This window comes from Pinus tabuliformis, chromosome 3_1 (genome assembly GCF_031772625.1).
Source record: "Pinus tabuliformis cultivar Carrire ecotype Pingquan chromosome 3_1, CPIR1, whole genome shotgun sequence".
NCBI classification, from domain to species: domain Eukaryota; kingdom Viridiplantae; phylum Streptophyta; class Pinopsida; order Pinales; family Pinaceae; genus Pinus; species Pinus tabuliformis.
In genome coordinates, this window is record NC_142301.1 from 764,768,908 (window position 1) to 764,783,893 (window position 14,986).

A 14,986-nucleotide genomic window follows, 5' to 3' on the forward strand; every position below is an offset into this window, starting at 1 on the left:
CATTTCATATTATATGAGATTTACATTATTATTTTCATCACATCGATTAAATTTGATGTTGGTACTTTCAAAACTTTTGGATGGACTTAAGGGCATGGAGCTTCTTGTTATCTTGGTTTTAAATTATTTGATGCATAACTTAGGTGGACAACATTCAATTTTGGTGATGGTTGATGGTAATTTTAGGGGTTTCGTTCTATTTTCGTATCTTTTCTTGATGGGTCACTTACAACATCTCTCTTTAATCTCATGATTTTGTAATTGTACTTAAGGCTTACCAAGCTTCGTCATGTTCTAAATATTCCTTTAATTTATATATTGTTGAAATCTAATAATACAACAATCCCAATGCCAAAAGAGAAGATTGAACACGGAAAACCATGAGGGAATCGGGAAACCTTCTATATTTTCTATGTTCAATGATACCTCCTTCTTTCTAATTTGGTAGTTGGGCCACCAACTGGCACTCTTATGACGAAATGGGGGAGAGGGTACTAGACTAACCCAAAATATTGGATACATACCACCATGGAGTCTTCCAAGAGTTGACCCACGACTTGTGGTTGGAGCCCAAAACATTAAGGAAACATCATGGGGGGGTGTAAGTAGGGAAAATAAAACACTGGAATGAGACAGGAAACCAAGAGATTGCATATTGGAGATAAATTGAGATGTGTGAATTGAGTGAACAAGAAGGACACACATGTTTGTGGAAAATACATAACTATAAGACTCTATGAAGGATGTGACTCGAAGCATTATGAATCAAAACGACTTAGTGTGGAAGTGAGTTCAAAAATGAAGTGGAAAAAAAATCATTGAGAAGCCTTCAACGTGAGGCACAAGTTCCTATTTTTTTTTAATAGTTTTTCTTACTAAGGAACATAAGGAACATGGGAAGCAAAGTGTTGAGGCACTGCTAAATAAGTGAAGGGCCCAATTTTATGTTTTCTAGGCCTTGAGTAGCCACATTTATTGTTTAAATAGGTCCCCACTCAAATTTTGAATCATGTAAGTGAAAGAGAGTGGCCTTTATGTCTTCTTCCCAATTTATAACCTTAAGTAAACTTAAGTGAGGTTATCCCCCCTAAGGCATCTATGACTCAGGGTTGCCTAACTACAAGAAGGACTATAACGTAGGTGTTCCTAAGGTTGGGTGGTGAGCGACTCTCCCTTCTTTAATTTCCAACTAGTTTAAAAGTTGATATATGTAACTCCTCTTTCATAATCAAATGATCTTTTTAACCAATGTTGGTTTATTGTATTTAGTTGCATTGATGTGCTAAATTGGTTGAGATGATTTATTGAATATATGTGAATGAAGAGTAAGAAGTATTGAATAATTGTGTTTTAGTTCTTGCTTATTACTCCCTTAATAAATAAATGTTGTAAGAAAAATTAATATCTATATGTATTGTAATGGGGTGGGTTCAAGCTAATCACAATCTCTCAGGATGCATTAGTTGCAATGCAAACCTAGAAAAACACAACCTAATGTTTAGATGGAGGGATGTGTTAAAAAGGTAATGGTTTTGAGTGCATTATAGTATTTATGACTTTATTATTTGTCACATAAAACTTTTATCAAAAAGGGAATATTTTCCACACTATTATTCATGATTAATATTTGCACCCAATTGGGAGTGCATATTCAAGGTTATCTCTATTAGCAACAAAAAAATGATATTAGGCCCCCTTGAGTGTTCAACGTTTAAGAAGGGGGGATCCAAAGTTGTTCCTAAATTATTAACCACCATGACCCACGTTATTGACCACCATGACCCACAACAATTGAAGAACCATATCATACCACCCACCAGGGGTTAAATTTGACAGGCCCCACTACCCATCAAGAATTTTTTTTATGACGATCTCATTTTGAAATGACCCGTCATATATAGTTATAGTTATTCCTCATCAATTACTTGTTTAATAAAACATTGTTGTGTGTGTGTGTGTATATATTCATATGACTTTTAGTATTTTTTTTACAAATTTATTTATGTATATCATTATTGGTCATCAATTTCCAGTATAATAAGTCATTGTTATATATATATATAATGGTTTTTTTTATCCCTTTGTTGTTAAACCACAAACTCCCATTTTATCCCTTTGTTGTTAAACCACAAACTCCTATCCAATGTCTAGCCATATTGTTGCACTATGTTCACACTCATTTTAGTTAAAGTATAATTGTCTGAACTACCCTCATTTACAACATAAATAATGACATTATTTATTTTTTATAATTTTTAAATTTTCAAACTATTGTTTATATATTTCGAAATTTATTTGATAGTGTATTTAATAGCTAGTTGCAAAAATGTAAATAGTGATTTTTTTCCAGAAACTAATTATAAGGAAATGTGTGTAGGGAATGAAATATTACAAGTTAGTATGAATGAATGTGCAATAATGTGTTATATACATTCTTTTCCCATAAATAATCCATATATAAAGTACAACCATAATGCAAAAATTTCTTTTAGGAATGCATTCTTAGGCCGAGAACAAAACTAAAACTAAGTTTCTTTATTTTTGAATCTATTTTATTTTCTATCTTTTGAAAATGGTAAAAAAGATCATAAATACATGTAAAAGAACATAAAATAAATTTAAAAGTAAGATCCATTTAATCCACTTCTACCTTTCTAATAACAAGGAAAACAAACTAAATTACTATCTATAAAGTGTTAAAAATATAATCTTGTCAATAAAGTGTTAAGAATGTAATTATACACACCAAACATAAACAATTTATATGCTAATTTTCTAAACATATTTCCAATAATAAATCTAGTTATTACATTGCAACTCTAGTGCTAATAAATCTAGTTATTACATTGCAAATCTAGTGCTTAATTGCGATCCAAAAATCAAAAGTTGAAAATATTGCAAAATATTATACACCAACCATAAGAAACATAAGTAAAATACTTACTTTATTGCCTGTATATTATAGAAACAAAATAACCCTCAAATATTACATAGTCAATGACTCTGAAGCAACCAGACCACCATGACAGGTCCAATGTTTACTGTGTACACCACCATAGGGTAGTTTCGTTAGAGATCGGGACTCGCTACCTTCAAAATACATAAGTGTTTAAGTTGCTTGTGTGTTTCCGACAATGTTGAGTGCAGGATGGAAAATTGTTGAAGGAAGAGAATGTATTGTCGCTGCAAGGTCATACAATGTTGACTACAGGAATGCAAAATTGCAAAATTGTTGAACTAAGAGCATTTCCTTTCGTCATTGTCATGGCAAAGGCACCAGTAATGGTGGAGCAAGGTCATACAATGTTGACTACAGGGATGCAAAATTGCAAAATTGTTGAACTAAGAGCATTTCCTTTCGTCATTGTCATGGCAAAGGCACCAGTAATGGTGGAGCAAACAAGTGAGTAATTTCTCGAGCTCTTGTTCCGGTGGTCATCAATCGGTTTCAAAAGGAGGTTCCTCAACCTCTACAAATTGTGATGTCTCCATCTCCCTTTGAATGCTATTATTACAATCATGGTCGCCAAGCCCTTCCATGCTGGAGTCCAGATATGCCTTAGAGCCAGCTCTCAACTCGTGGGCTATGACTGCTGATTGCGACTGGTTAGAATCTAGTAGCTTCTTACGATCCAATGCTGTTGCAGAGACTTCGCTGTAAGTTTCCTTGACAGATTTATAAGAACCAACATTACAAGGTATGCGAGCACAAGTAAACCCTAATTCCTCATTTTGTCCTGCAAATTGGCTGTCAATCCTATTTCCAATATCTTCGCTTCTCCCTTGTTGCTGATCTTGTTTGATTTCAGATGATAAGAATTCGTTTAATTTCTCCACCATATTATTATTAGTCACATCAAAAGTTATGTGAGAACCAAGGAACCCTAATTCCTCATTGCGTCCTACACAAAGACTCTCATTTTTCTGCCTATTTCCCACATCTTTCTGCTGAAATTGTTTGATTTCAGATGATAGCAATTCGTCCAGTTTCTCCACCATCTGAATCCGAAAAGGGAAATGGAGAGGAAGTAGCCAGCCTTTGTAAAAGAGCTCGTCTGCAGGAGAAGCAATGGACTCGACGGTACGAATACCTGATATATCAAACTCGAATTCGCTCTCCATAAGCATATTCGGCTTTCACCTCTTCAATATAAAACGTATACGCCTTTACCTTCACAGAGAAACCATAGCCGATCAAACTATTATTTCAATAATATCTTTCGTAATTTCATTAAAAAAACAAATCAAAATCTTCACTGGCCCAAAGATCCGGAAAGAGCTATCCAGCCAAAGAAAACACGCAAGTTAACCCGATACAAAGTGCGACTCCAAATTTTCATTATATAAACGCAAGTGGCTTCGATAAATTGCTTTCTTGTCACAAAATATAACAAACTTGACCATCATGTTTCTGTTCTATGCTGCTTTTGTCAGAAAATATGTTTTTGTGTGAATATGCCTATAACAAACGCTAATAAAAGCTACGGGAGTGGAATATGTCAGAGATTATAACAAACTACACGCGTCCATTACTCTAGTTTGAACGTTGGATGTTATCCAAGCGCCCACTACTCTCATTACCTGTCACACAGGCACCCACTACTTACGCATGTGCGTTTAAATTGTGTCAACGCTTCCACGCGCCCATTACTCTCATTACTCTCGTTTGAACGTTGGATGTTATCCAAGCGCCCACTACTCTCATTACCTGTCACACAGGGCACCCACTACATACGCATGTGCATTTAAATTGTGTCAACGCTTCCATAATACAATATAATACTTATCGTAACGATTCCATGTAGGGAAGTAAAATTATCTTACAATTTCATTTTCCGGTGCAGAGATGAGTTGCTTGTGAACAAGATCAAATGTTCTGTACCAAAAGTTCTCCCAGAAATACAGGCACGCAAGAGTATGATAAAATATGGACGGGCACGCAATGTATGTACTAATACTGAAGCGGAAGATATAATAAAAGGAAGCGTTATATGTACTAATACTAAAACAGAAGTTATAAAATATCAGCGTAGCTTTTGCTTCAAAGATCCAATGTTAATATCAACCGCTTTGTTACTTCTGATACCATAGTTTGGATCAAGAAATTTGTCACCATAGTTTGGATCAAGAAATTTTGTCGTTATAGAGTTTGACGGCGATGACTGGATCTCGGTTTCAATCCAAAAGAAAATCAAGAAACCACATAAAAATATAAATAAAAAAAGTATCATATGCAAAGGTCTGACAAGTTAATGAGGCAAATATTATTTAATGCCGAAATTGACCACTCCCGGGTTAACTTGGGTGCTTTTTTTGGGCATTAAATCTCTTTCCCAAAAATCCCCTCCTTTATCGCTTGCACCGTTGCCGTTCTGTCAATCTCTGATATCTATAATTTGTCCACAACATTTGCTGGCCGCAGGCCACCTTACTCGCTTACAGGAAATAAATTTAATAAATTTAATTGTCTTTGCGGATTCTTTCCTACTCTCGCAATCATACCATAAATCTTTAAAAGAACTGGACCAGGTTTTCCTGTTAAACAAATACCGCGTAAAATTAATGAAAGCGTGCAACTATTTATTATCAACGTGACAATATCTTCTTAAAATATATTCGAGAGGGCATCAAATAATGGCGTGTACGTATTGTATACCCTTATGTTGACGACGTTAGAGAATAGTCCACACCATGATGGAGCCGACATTAAATAACGGTCACTTGATATCTCGGTTTACTTCTTAAAAAATTAATGTATTAATAATTAATTATTATTCACTTTCTTATATTTTATTATTTATTTTGAATGTTATAATGTTTCGGAGTAGTTTTGATTGTATTTAAATATATATTTAATTGACATGTTAAACGAGTAATGCTTTATCTGTGGTGATCAGAGTAGATTTCATGTAAAAACGTAAAGCGTAAACATGTAACATTTAACATTTTTATTTAATGTAGATTTTATTTAAATATCATTTTAATTATTATTATGTATACATAATATAAATTTAAAATATAAGGAGGTTTACCAAAAATAAAAGTAAAAAAGTTTTATTTAGGTGAAGCATATGGGCCAAAAACCATGGGACAAATTATTGTTGATACCATGGCGTCAATACCATATTTATAAAAGAGGTATGGTAAATAAATAAATACAAAGTCAAAATATATCAAATAGGATTATAAATCAATATCTAATTATATATCAAGCCAATGGGCCAAATACCATGGAAAAAATTATTTAATACGATGCAAAAAAATATTATAACACTAATATTAATATTAAAAGATTAATATTAATATTATTAAATTTAATAACTTTTGATTAATACAATGTTAAATTTGTTATATATATATATATATATATATATATATATATATATATATATATAGATATATATATATATATGGGAGGGAAGAACAAGGACATCGTGATACAGGTGGAGAGATAGGGAGAGTGACAAGGGAGAGATGGAGATAAACAGAAGGAAAGGGGAGAGGACAACTGAAGGGAGAGAGGGAGAGGAGTGAGAGAGGTAGAGAGGGGTAAGAGAGGGAGATGGAGATGGAGACAAAAAGATGGTGGGAGAGAGGGAAGGAGAGAGAGAGGCGGGAGATTGTGAGAGGATTAGAGGACACAGAGAGTGGATGGGGGAAGAGTGAGGGAGTTAGGAGAGAAAGGGTGGAGAGAGGAAGGATGAGAAAGAGGACTTGAGAGAGAGGAGGAGAGAGGGATGGGTAGACAGATGGAGTTGGACGGGGAGAGAGTAAGGGAAGAAGAAAGGTGTAGAGAGTGAGATGTGGAGAGAGAGAGGCATTGACAAGGGATAGATGGACAAAGATTGTGTATGTTTAGGGATGAGATAAATAGAAAAAGGAGAGATGCAGACAATGGGGGAGAGAAGGAGAAATGGAGGGATATAGTAACACAGTTGGAGAGAGAGAGGGGGGGAGAGAAAGAGAGAGGACTTGAGAGAGAGGAAGAGAGTGGTGGGGAATAGAGAGGATTAGAGAGAGAGAGAAGGAGGTATGAGAGAAAGGGAGAGAGAGGAAGGAAGACAGAGAGGAGGAGAGAGCGAGGGATAGATGGATGGAGTTGCAGGGGGAGAGACAAAGGGAAGAATAAAGGCTCGGATAGTGGGACGTGGAGAGAGAGGGCGAGTGACAAATGAGAGATGAAGAGAGAGTGTGTATGTTTGGGGGTGAGATAATGAGACAAAGTAGGAGAGATGGACAGAAGGGGTGAGAGAAGAAGAGAGAGAGGCATATAGTAATATAGTTGGAGGGTGGAGAGGGAAAGAGAGATGTGGGAGAGAAAGGGATAGAGGAAGAAAGAGTGAGAGGATGTGAGAGAGTGGAGAGATGTAGAGGAAGAGAGATGGAGATGGAGGGGGAGAGAGAAGGAGATAAGAAGAAATACATAGAGAGAGATATGTGGAGAGAGAGCGAGAAAGGATAGCAAGAGGGAAGAGAGATATAAGTTTGGGAGAGTGAGAGAATGGGAGGAGAGAGAGAGGGGGGAGAGAGGAGGAGGGAGTGATAGATATATAGATTGGAGAAAAAGAGTGTATGTTTTGGGGGTGATATAGAGAGACAAAGGGAGATAGAGATATAGATGGAAGGTGAAGAGAGAGAAGAAGGGAGAGATAGAGACATGGAGGGATGGACAAAGAGATTGATAGATATGGAGTGAGAGAGAATGTGAGTTTGGGGGGATGGGGTGAGATAGAGAGATAATGGAAGAGGGATGGAGGGAGATATAGATATAGATGGGGGCGTAGCGGGAAGCATATTTCTTGCACTAGATGCATTGATTTCAATGTAGATGGTGATTTCTAATCATATTTGATTGCTTGCACTAGATGCAATGATTTTAGTGTATATGTCGATTTCTAATGATATTTGATTACTTGCACTAGACACATTGATTTGAATGTAGACAATTTCTAGTCTTATTTGATTTCTTGCACCAAATGCATTGATCTCAGTGTAGATGTTGATTTCTAATCCTATTTGATTTCTTTCACTAGATGCATTAATTTCAATGTAGATGATTTCTAATTATATTTTATTTCTTTCACTATATGCATTGATTTCAATGTAGATGATTTATAATCCTATTTGATCACCTACACTAAATGTATTGATTTCAATGCAGATGGTGATTCCTAATCCTATTTTATTGCTTGCACTAGATGCATTGATTTCAATGTAGATGCTGGTTTCTAATCTTATTTTCTTACTTGCACTAGATGCATTGATTTGAGTATAGACGTTTATTTCTAATCATATTTTATTACTTGCATTAGATGCATTGATTTCAATGTAGATGTTATTTTCTAATCTTATTTTATTGTTTGCAGTAAATGCATTGATTTCAGTGTAGATATTGATTTCTAATTTGATGTAATTCCATTTATGATGGTACACTAATTTTAATGTGATTAGATGAATAGTATGCATTAATTTTGGTGTAAGCACAAAAAATTAATGACAATGTACATTAATTTTTGTGTCATATTAATTCAACCTATTAATATCCAAAGACAAGGTATGATGTTTACTACAATAGCTCGAGCTAAAGATTTAAACGGTTTACGATTTCAACTCTCCTTTTCATATAATCGATATGAAAAGATGATAAAAATAACAAGGCTGAAAATAAGAATAGTACAATAAAATAGTTTGAGATTGACCACGATGAAGATTATATGTAATCAGTTGCATTCTTATTATTCACATTTTCTATCATTAAACATTATTACATTGTCACTTTGCATTAAAAAAATTTATTTCATCATTTTTCATTCATCTAATCGTGATGATGAACCACAAAGGTTGATTCGAAACGTCGATTACAAATAAACATGAATGTGATGACTCCAGAAGATATCACCACACAAAATACAGATCGCAAAAGCCTCAAATAATCATTAAAGTTATTAACAATATTTATCATCCCAACAAACCGAGGTAACTAAGAAAATTTCAAATTAAAATGACGAGATAAATATAAGACATATTTAGATATTTAAAATGATTATATTAATATTATATGTATTTAAATATTATTAATAAAATTAATCATATGTTCGATAGATTTTCCTTAGCCGCACACTACTAAAACTAACCTAGATCGATCTTAACTCCAAATCTATCAATTGTTGAGAGGGATAAAATCTCTCAAGGTGCAAACCTTTCCTCAAGTTTTGAACTCAAAAAAGAGTTTTGCACCTCGAGAGATTTGATCCCTCTCAACAATTGATAGATCCGGAGGTAAGGTGGATCTAGGTTGGTTTATATGGAATTTAGGTTATATGATATTAGGAAGGGTGTACTTTTAGTGATACTCTTTTTAAAAATACTATTTTAGTGTAATATTTTTTTGGTTATATATTATGATTCAAAATTATTTTAATTAGTTAAGATTTATATTTGTATATCTTACATTTCATATTATATGAGATTTACATTATTATTTTCATCACATCGATTAAATTTGATGTTGGTACTTTCAAAACTTTGGGATGGACTTAATGGCATGGAGCTTCTTGTTTTCTTGGTTCTAAATTATTTGATGCATAACTTAGGTGGACAACATTCAATTTTGGTGATGGTTGATGGTAATTTTAGGGGTTTCGTTCTATTTTCGTATCTTTTCTTGATGGGTCACTTACAACATCTCTCTTTAATCTCATGATTTTGTAATTTTACTTAAGGCTTGCCAAGCTTCGTCATGTTCTAAATATTCCTTTAATTTATATATTGTTGAAATCTAATAATAGAACAATCTCAATGCCAAAAGAGAAGATTGAACACGGAAAACCATGAGGGAATTGGGAAACCTTCTATATTTTCTATGTTCAATGATTATTTGGTACTTGGGCCACCAACTAGCACTCTTATGACTGAATGGGGGAGAGGGTACTAGACTAACCCAAAATATTGGATACATACCACCATGGAGTCTTCCAAGAGTTGACCCACGACCTGTGGTTGGAGCCCAAACCATTAAGGAAACATCATGGGGGGGTGTAAGTAGGGAAAATAAAACATTGGAATGAGACAGGAAACCAAGAGATTGCATATTGGAGATAAATTGAGATGTGTGAATTGAGTGAACAAGAAGGACACACATGTTTGTGGAAAAGACATAACTATAAGACTCTATGCAGGATGTGACTCGAAGCATTATGAATCAAAACGACTTAGTGTGGAAGTGAGTTCAAAAATGAAGTGGAAAACAAATCATTGAGAAGCCTTCAACGTGAGGCTCAAGTTCCTAATTTCTTTTTGATAGTTTTTCTTACTAAGGAACATAAGGAACATGGGAAGAAAAGTGTTGAGGCACTGCTAAATAAGTGAAGGGTCCAATTTTATGTTTTCTAGGCCTTGAGTAGCCACATTTATTGTTTAAATAGGTCCCCACTCAAATTTTGAATCATGTAAGTGAAAGAGAGTGGCCTTTATGTCTTCTTCCCAATTTATAACCTTAAGTAAACTTAAGTGAGGTTATCCCCCCTAAGGCATCAAATATAACTCAGGGTTGCCTAACTACAAGAAGGACTATAATGTAGGTGTTCCTAACGTTGGGTGGTGAGCGACTCTCCCTTATTTAATTTCCAACTAGTTTAAAAGTTGATATATGTAACTCCTCTTTCATAATCAAATGATGTTTTTAACCAATGTTGGTTTATTGTATTTAGTTTCATTGATGTGCTATTGGTTGAGATGATTTATTGAATATATGTGAATGAAGAGTAAGAAGTATTGAATAATTGTGTTTTAGTTCTTGCTTATTACGCCCTTAATAAATAAATGTTGTAAGAAAAATTAATATCTATATGTATTGTAATGGGGTGCGTTCAAGCTAATCATGATCTCTTAGGATGCATTAGTTGCAATTCAAACCTACAAAAACACAACCTAATGTTTACATGGAGGGATGTGTTAAAAAAGTAATGGTTTTGAGTGCATTATAGTATTTATGACTTTATTATTTGTCACATAAAACTTTTATCAAAGAAAGGAATATTTTCCACACTATTATTCATGATTAATATTTGCACCCAATTGGGAGTGCATATTCAAGGTTATCTCTATTAGCAACAAAAAAATGATATTAGGCCCCCTTGAGTGTTCAATGTTTAAGAAGGGGGGATCCAAAGTTGTTCCTAAATTATTAACCACCATGACCCACGTTATTGACCACCATGACCCACAACAATTGAAGAACCATATCATACCCCCCACCAGGGGTTAAATTTGACAGGCCCCACTACCTATCAAGAATTTTTTTTATGACGATTTCATTTTGAAACGATGCGTCATATAACTTTTAATAAAAAAAATCACCCATTTATATATATATATATATATATAGTTATAGTTATTCCTCATCAATTACTTGTTTAATAAAACATTGTTGTGTGTGTGTGTGTGTATATATATATATATTCATATGACTTTTAATATTTTTTTTACCAATTTATTTATATATATCATTATTGGTCATCAATTGCCAGTTTAATAAGTCATTGTTATATATATATATATATATATATATATATATATAATGGTCCTTTTTATCCTTTGTTGTTAAACCACAATCTCCCATCCAATGTCTAGCCATATTGTTGCGCTATGTTCACACTCATTTTTGTTAAAGTATAATTGTCTGAACTATCCTCATTTACAACATAAATAATCACATTATTTAATTTTTATAATTTTTAAATTTTCAAACTATTGTTTATATATTTTGAAATTTATTTGATAGTGTATTTATAGCTAGTTGCAAAAATGTAAATAGTGATTTTTTTCCAGAAACTAATTATGAGGAAATGTCTGTAGGGAATAAAATATTACGAGTTAGTATGAATGAATGTTCAATAATGTGTTATATACATTCTTTTCCCATAACTAATCCCTATATAAAGTACAACCATAATGCAGAAATTTCTTTTAGGAATGCATTCTTAGACCCAAAACAAAACTAAAACTAAGTTTTTTTTTTTTTTTTTTGAATCTATTTTATTTTTTATCTTTTGAAAATGGTAAAAAAGATCATAAATACATGTAAGAAAACATAAAATCAATTTAAAAATAAGATCCATTTAATCCACTTCTACCTTTCTAGTAATAAGGAAAACAAACTAAATTACTATCTATAAAGTGTTAAAAATATAATCTTGTCAATAAAGTGTTAAGAATTTAATTATACACACCAAAGATAAACAATTTATATGCTAATTTTCTAAACAGATTTCCAATAATAAATCTAGTTATTACATTGCAACTCTAGTGCTTAACTGCGATCCAAAAATCAAAAGTTGAAAATATTGCAAAAGATTATACACCAACCATATGAAACCTAAGTAAAATACTTACTTTCTTACCTGTATATTATAGAAACAAAATAACCCTCAAATATTACATAGTCAATGACTCTGAAGCAACCACACCACCAGGACAGGTCCAACGTTTACCGTGTACACCACCATAGGGTAGTTTCGTTAGAGCTCGGGACTCGCTACCTTCACAATACATAAGTGTTTAAGTTGCTTGTGTGTTTCCAACTTTAATATGGCACTTATATCATCTACGGCATTCTTATTTCTTTTTGTGGATCACCTGGCACTGAGCGCTCTAAGCAATGTTGAGTGCATGATGGAAAATTGTTGAATGAAGAGAATGTACTGTCGCTGCAAGGTCATACAATGTTGACTACAGGGATGGAAAATTGTTGAACGAAGAGCATTTGCTTTCCCTGCAAGGTCATTGTCATGGCAAAGGCACCAGTAATGGTGGAGCAAACAAGTCAGTAATTTCTCGAGCTCTGGTTCCGGTGGTCATCAATCGGTTTCAAAAGGTGGTTCCTCAACCTCTGCAAATTGTAATGTCTCCAGCTCCCCTTGTAATGGAAACACTTCACCTTCCACTTCTTCTAGTGCTTCGGATTCGGCATCTAGTTCTGGTGGAGGTCAGGGCCGCTAGACTGCTATTATCTCGATGTGGTTCTGGTGGTGTTGGTTAGGGTTAATATGAATTGTTTCTGCAAATTCTAGATTCCAAGTTGTTCAGGCTAGAAGATACCAACTACCATAAAATCTCATTAATATGTTTTAATGTGAATTAACTTCTCATCAACTTTCCCTTTGGATGATAGACTCCAAATAATGGCAATAAAATTTGTATACAAATTTCTTGCAGGACAAGATTTCCATACGAATCTTATAATTAATACAAAATTTAATTAGAAAAATGTGCAGTCCATGTTTTCAACACAAAGATCCTTCAAAGAATCACAGACGGTAAAAAAATAAATTAGATGTGATTAGTAAAACAAATATATATATATATATATATATATATATATATTAAAACAGGTCATTTTATTACATGCTCATCATTATGACACTCCTTTAAATTATTAGCAAGTTCACAATGACGAGTTTATTTTAAATTAAAAGGTATTTAATGGGTAAAATAGGTGAAAACGGGCGTCAATTTTAAAGCCTGTCCCCCACCACCCACCAAAATTTCAACTAAGCCATCGCACCCTCCCCCAATACTGTACGGTGAAGTGACTTGTGGGACCCTTGCTAGACAACAAAATGTTACGTCAACCTGTGGCACGGGTATGATGCTGGAGAGTTAACATAAGAAGTGCTCGAAGTGGCATCCAGGTTCCATTCACGTGGGGTAGAAGTATTTTTCTAGGTATCAAGAATGTGGGGATAACGTCAACATAATAAATTAGTGGGAGTTCTCCATATTTCTTGAATACCTTTTCTTTTTGTATAATCAAATTATGCCGCATACCTCAATGGATGGCTTAACCATTAAAAGGGAAAATGGTTTATTTTTCTCACTATCCTTGATGCACCATGTTGTTAACCTTCAAACAATCACTTGACTGCCCACACAAACCACTGCAGTTGATTACCGGGAAAATATTAAAGTCCTATATTATTTCCTTTTTAGTTAAATATGAAGGCTAAACTGACAAATCCCAAAACTTAAGACTCTTCCCACCCGTTAATTTAAATATTTTGAATTAATAGATAGGGAAGCATATTCACATGAAACCGAATTTGAACTCTACGAGCTTAGGGGTGGGCTTTCAATTGTTTTAAAGATCAACGTGATATTTTCGTGACATAGGAATCTTATTTGGCACAATTTATCATTCCCGAAACGCACATTTACCTATAATTTATTTCCTGGCGTGTTGAAAATTACCTCCCTAGTAAACAAGTTGTTATATATGTATTGAATTAACCCCATAGCCATTCAAGAAATGCTAAATATAGTAATTCCAAACCAAACTTGGCATTTCAATGAATATTTATTGACTCAATCTTATAATGAGTTAACTTTCCGAGAAGAAACTATTTTCCTAGAGTGTTTCTTACCTCCGAATTCATTGTTACTAGAGAAGGTCACTCCTTATCCCTGAAGCATATTCACTCCTTATCCCTCAAGCATATTCACTGAATAATTTCAAGGTATATTATACCAATGGTTTACTTTATATCAAGCTATGATGATGACTAGATTGTAAATGACATTGTATTAGCATTTTTAACTTCTCTTTCACTAGCTAAAAAGATTTTTGTTAAGTTCCACTTTAGTCAATTGTTGGTTGATGTCATCAATGTTCAGCTAGCCCATTATAGTCTCAATAAGTATTTTAGGAACTAATTGATTCTTGTATATCATTTTCTATACTTTTAGGTGGATATATTTTTAAATATGCATCTACATAATCAACAGTAGAATGGAAATTTCATCATTGCAACTCATTGGACCCTAGTGTTGAGAAGGCATCCATAGAATTTGTGCTTCGCTGACATTGGCAATCAGTTTTTCAATTGCATATAGTTTGCTATTTGATGAGCTTCCTTCTAGAATGTTCCTAAAGATTACAAATATTCTACAATTCCACCTACGTTTCAGAGTAGTTGATTGGCATTTGATT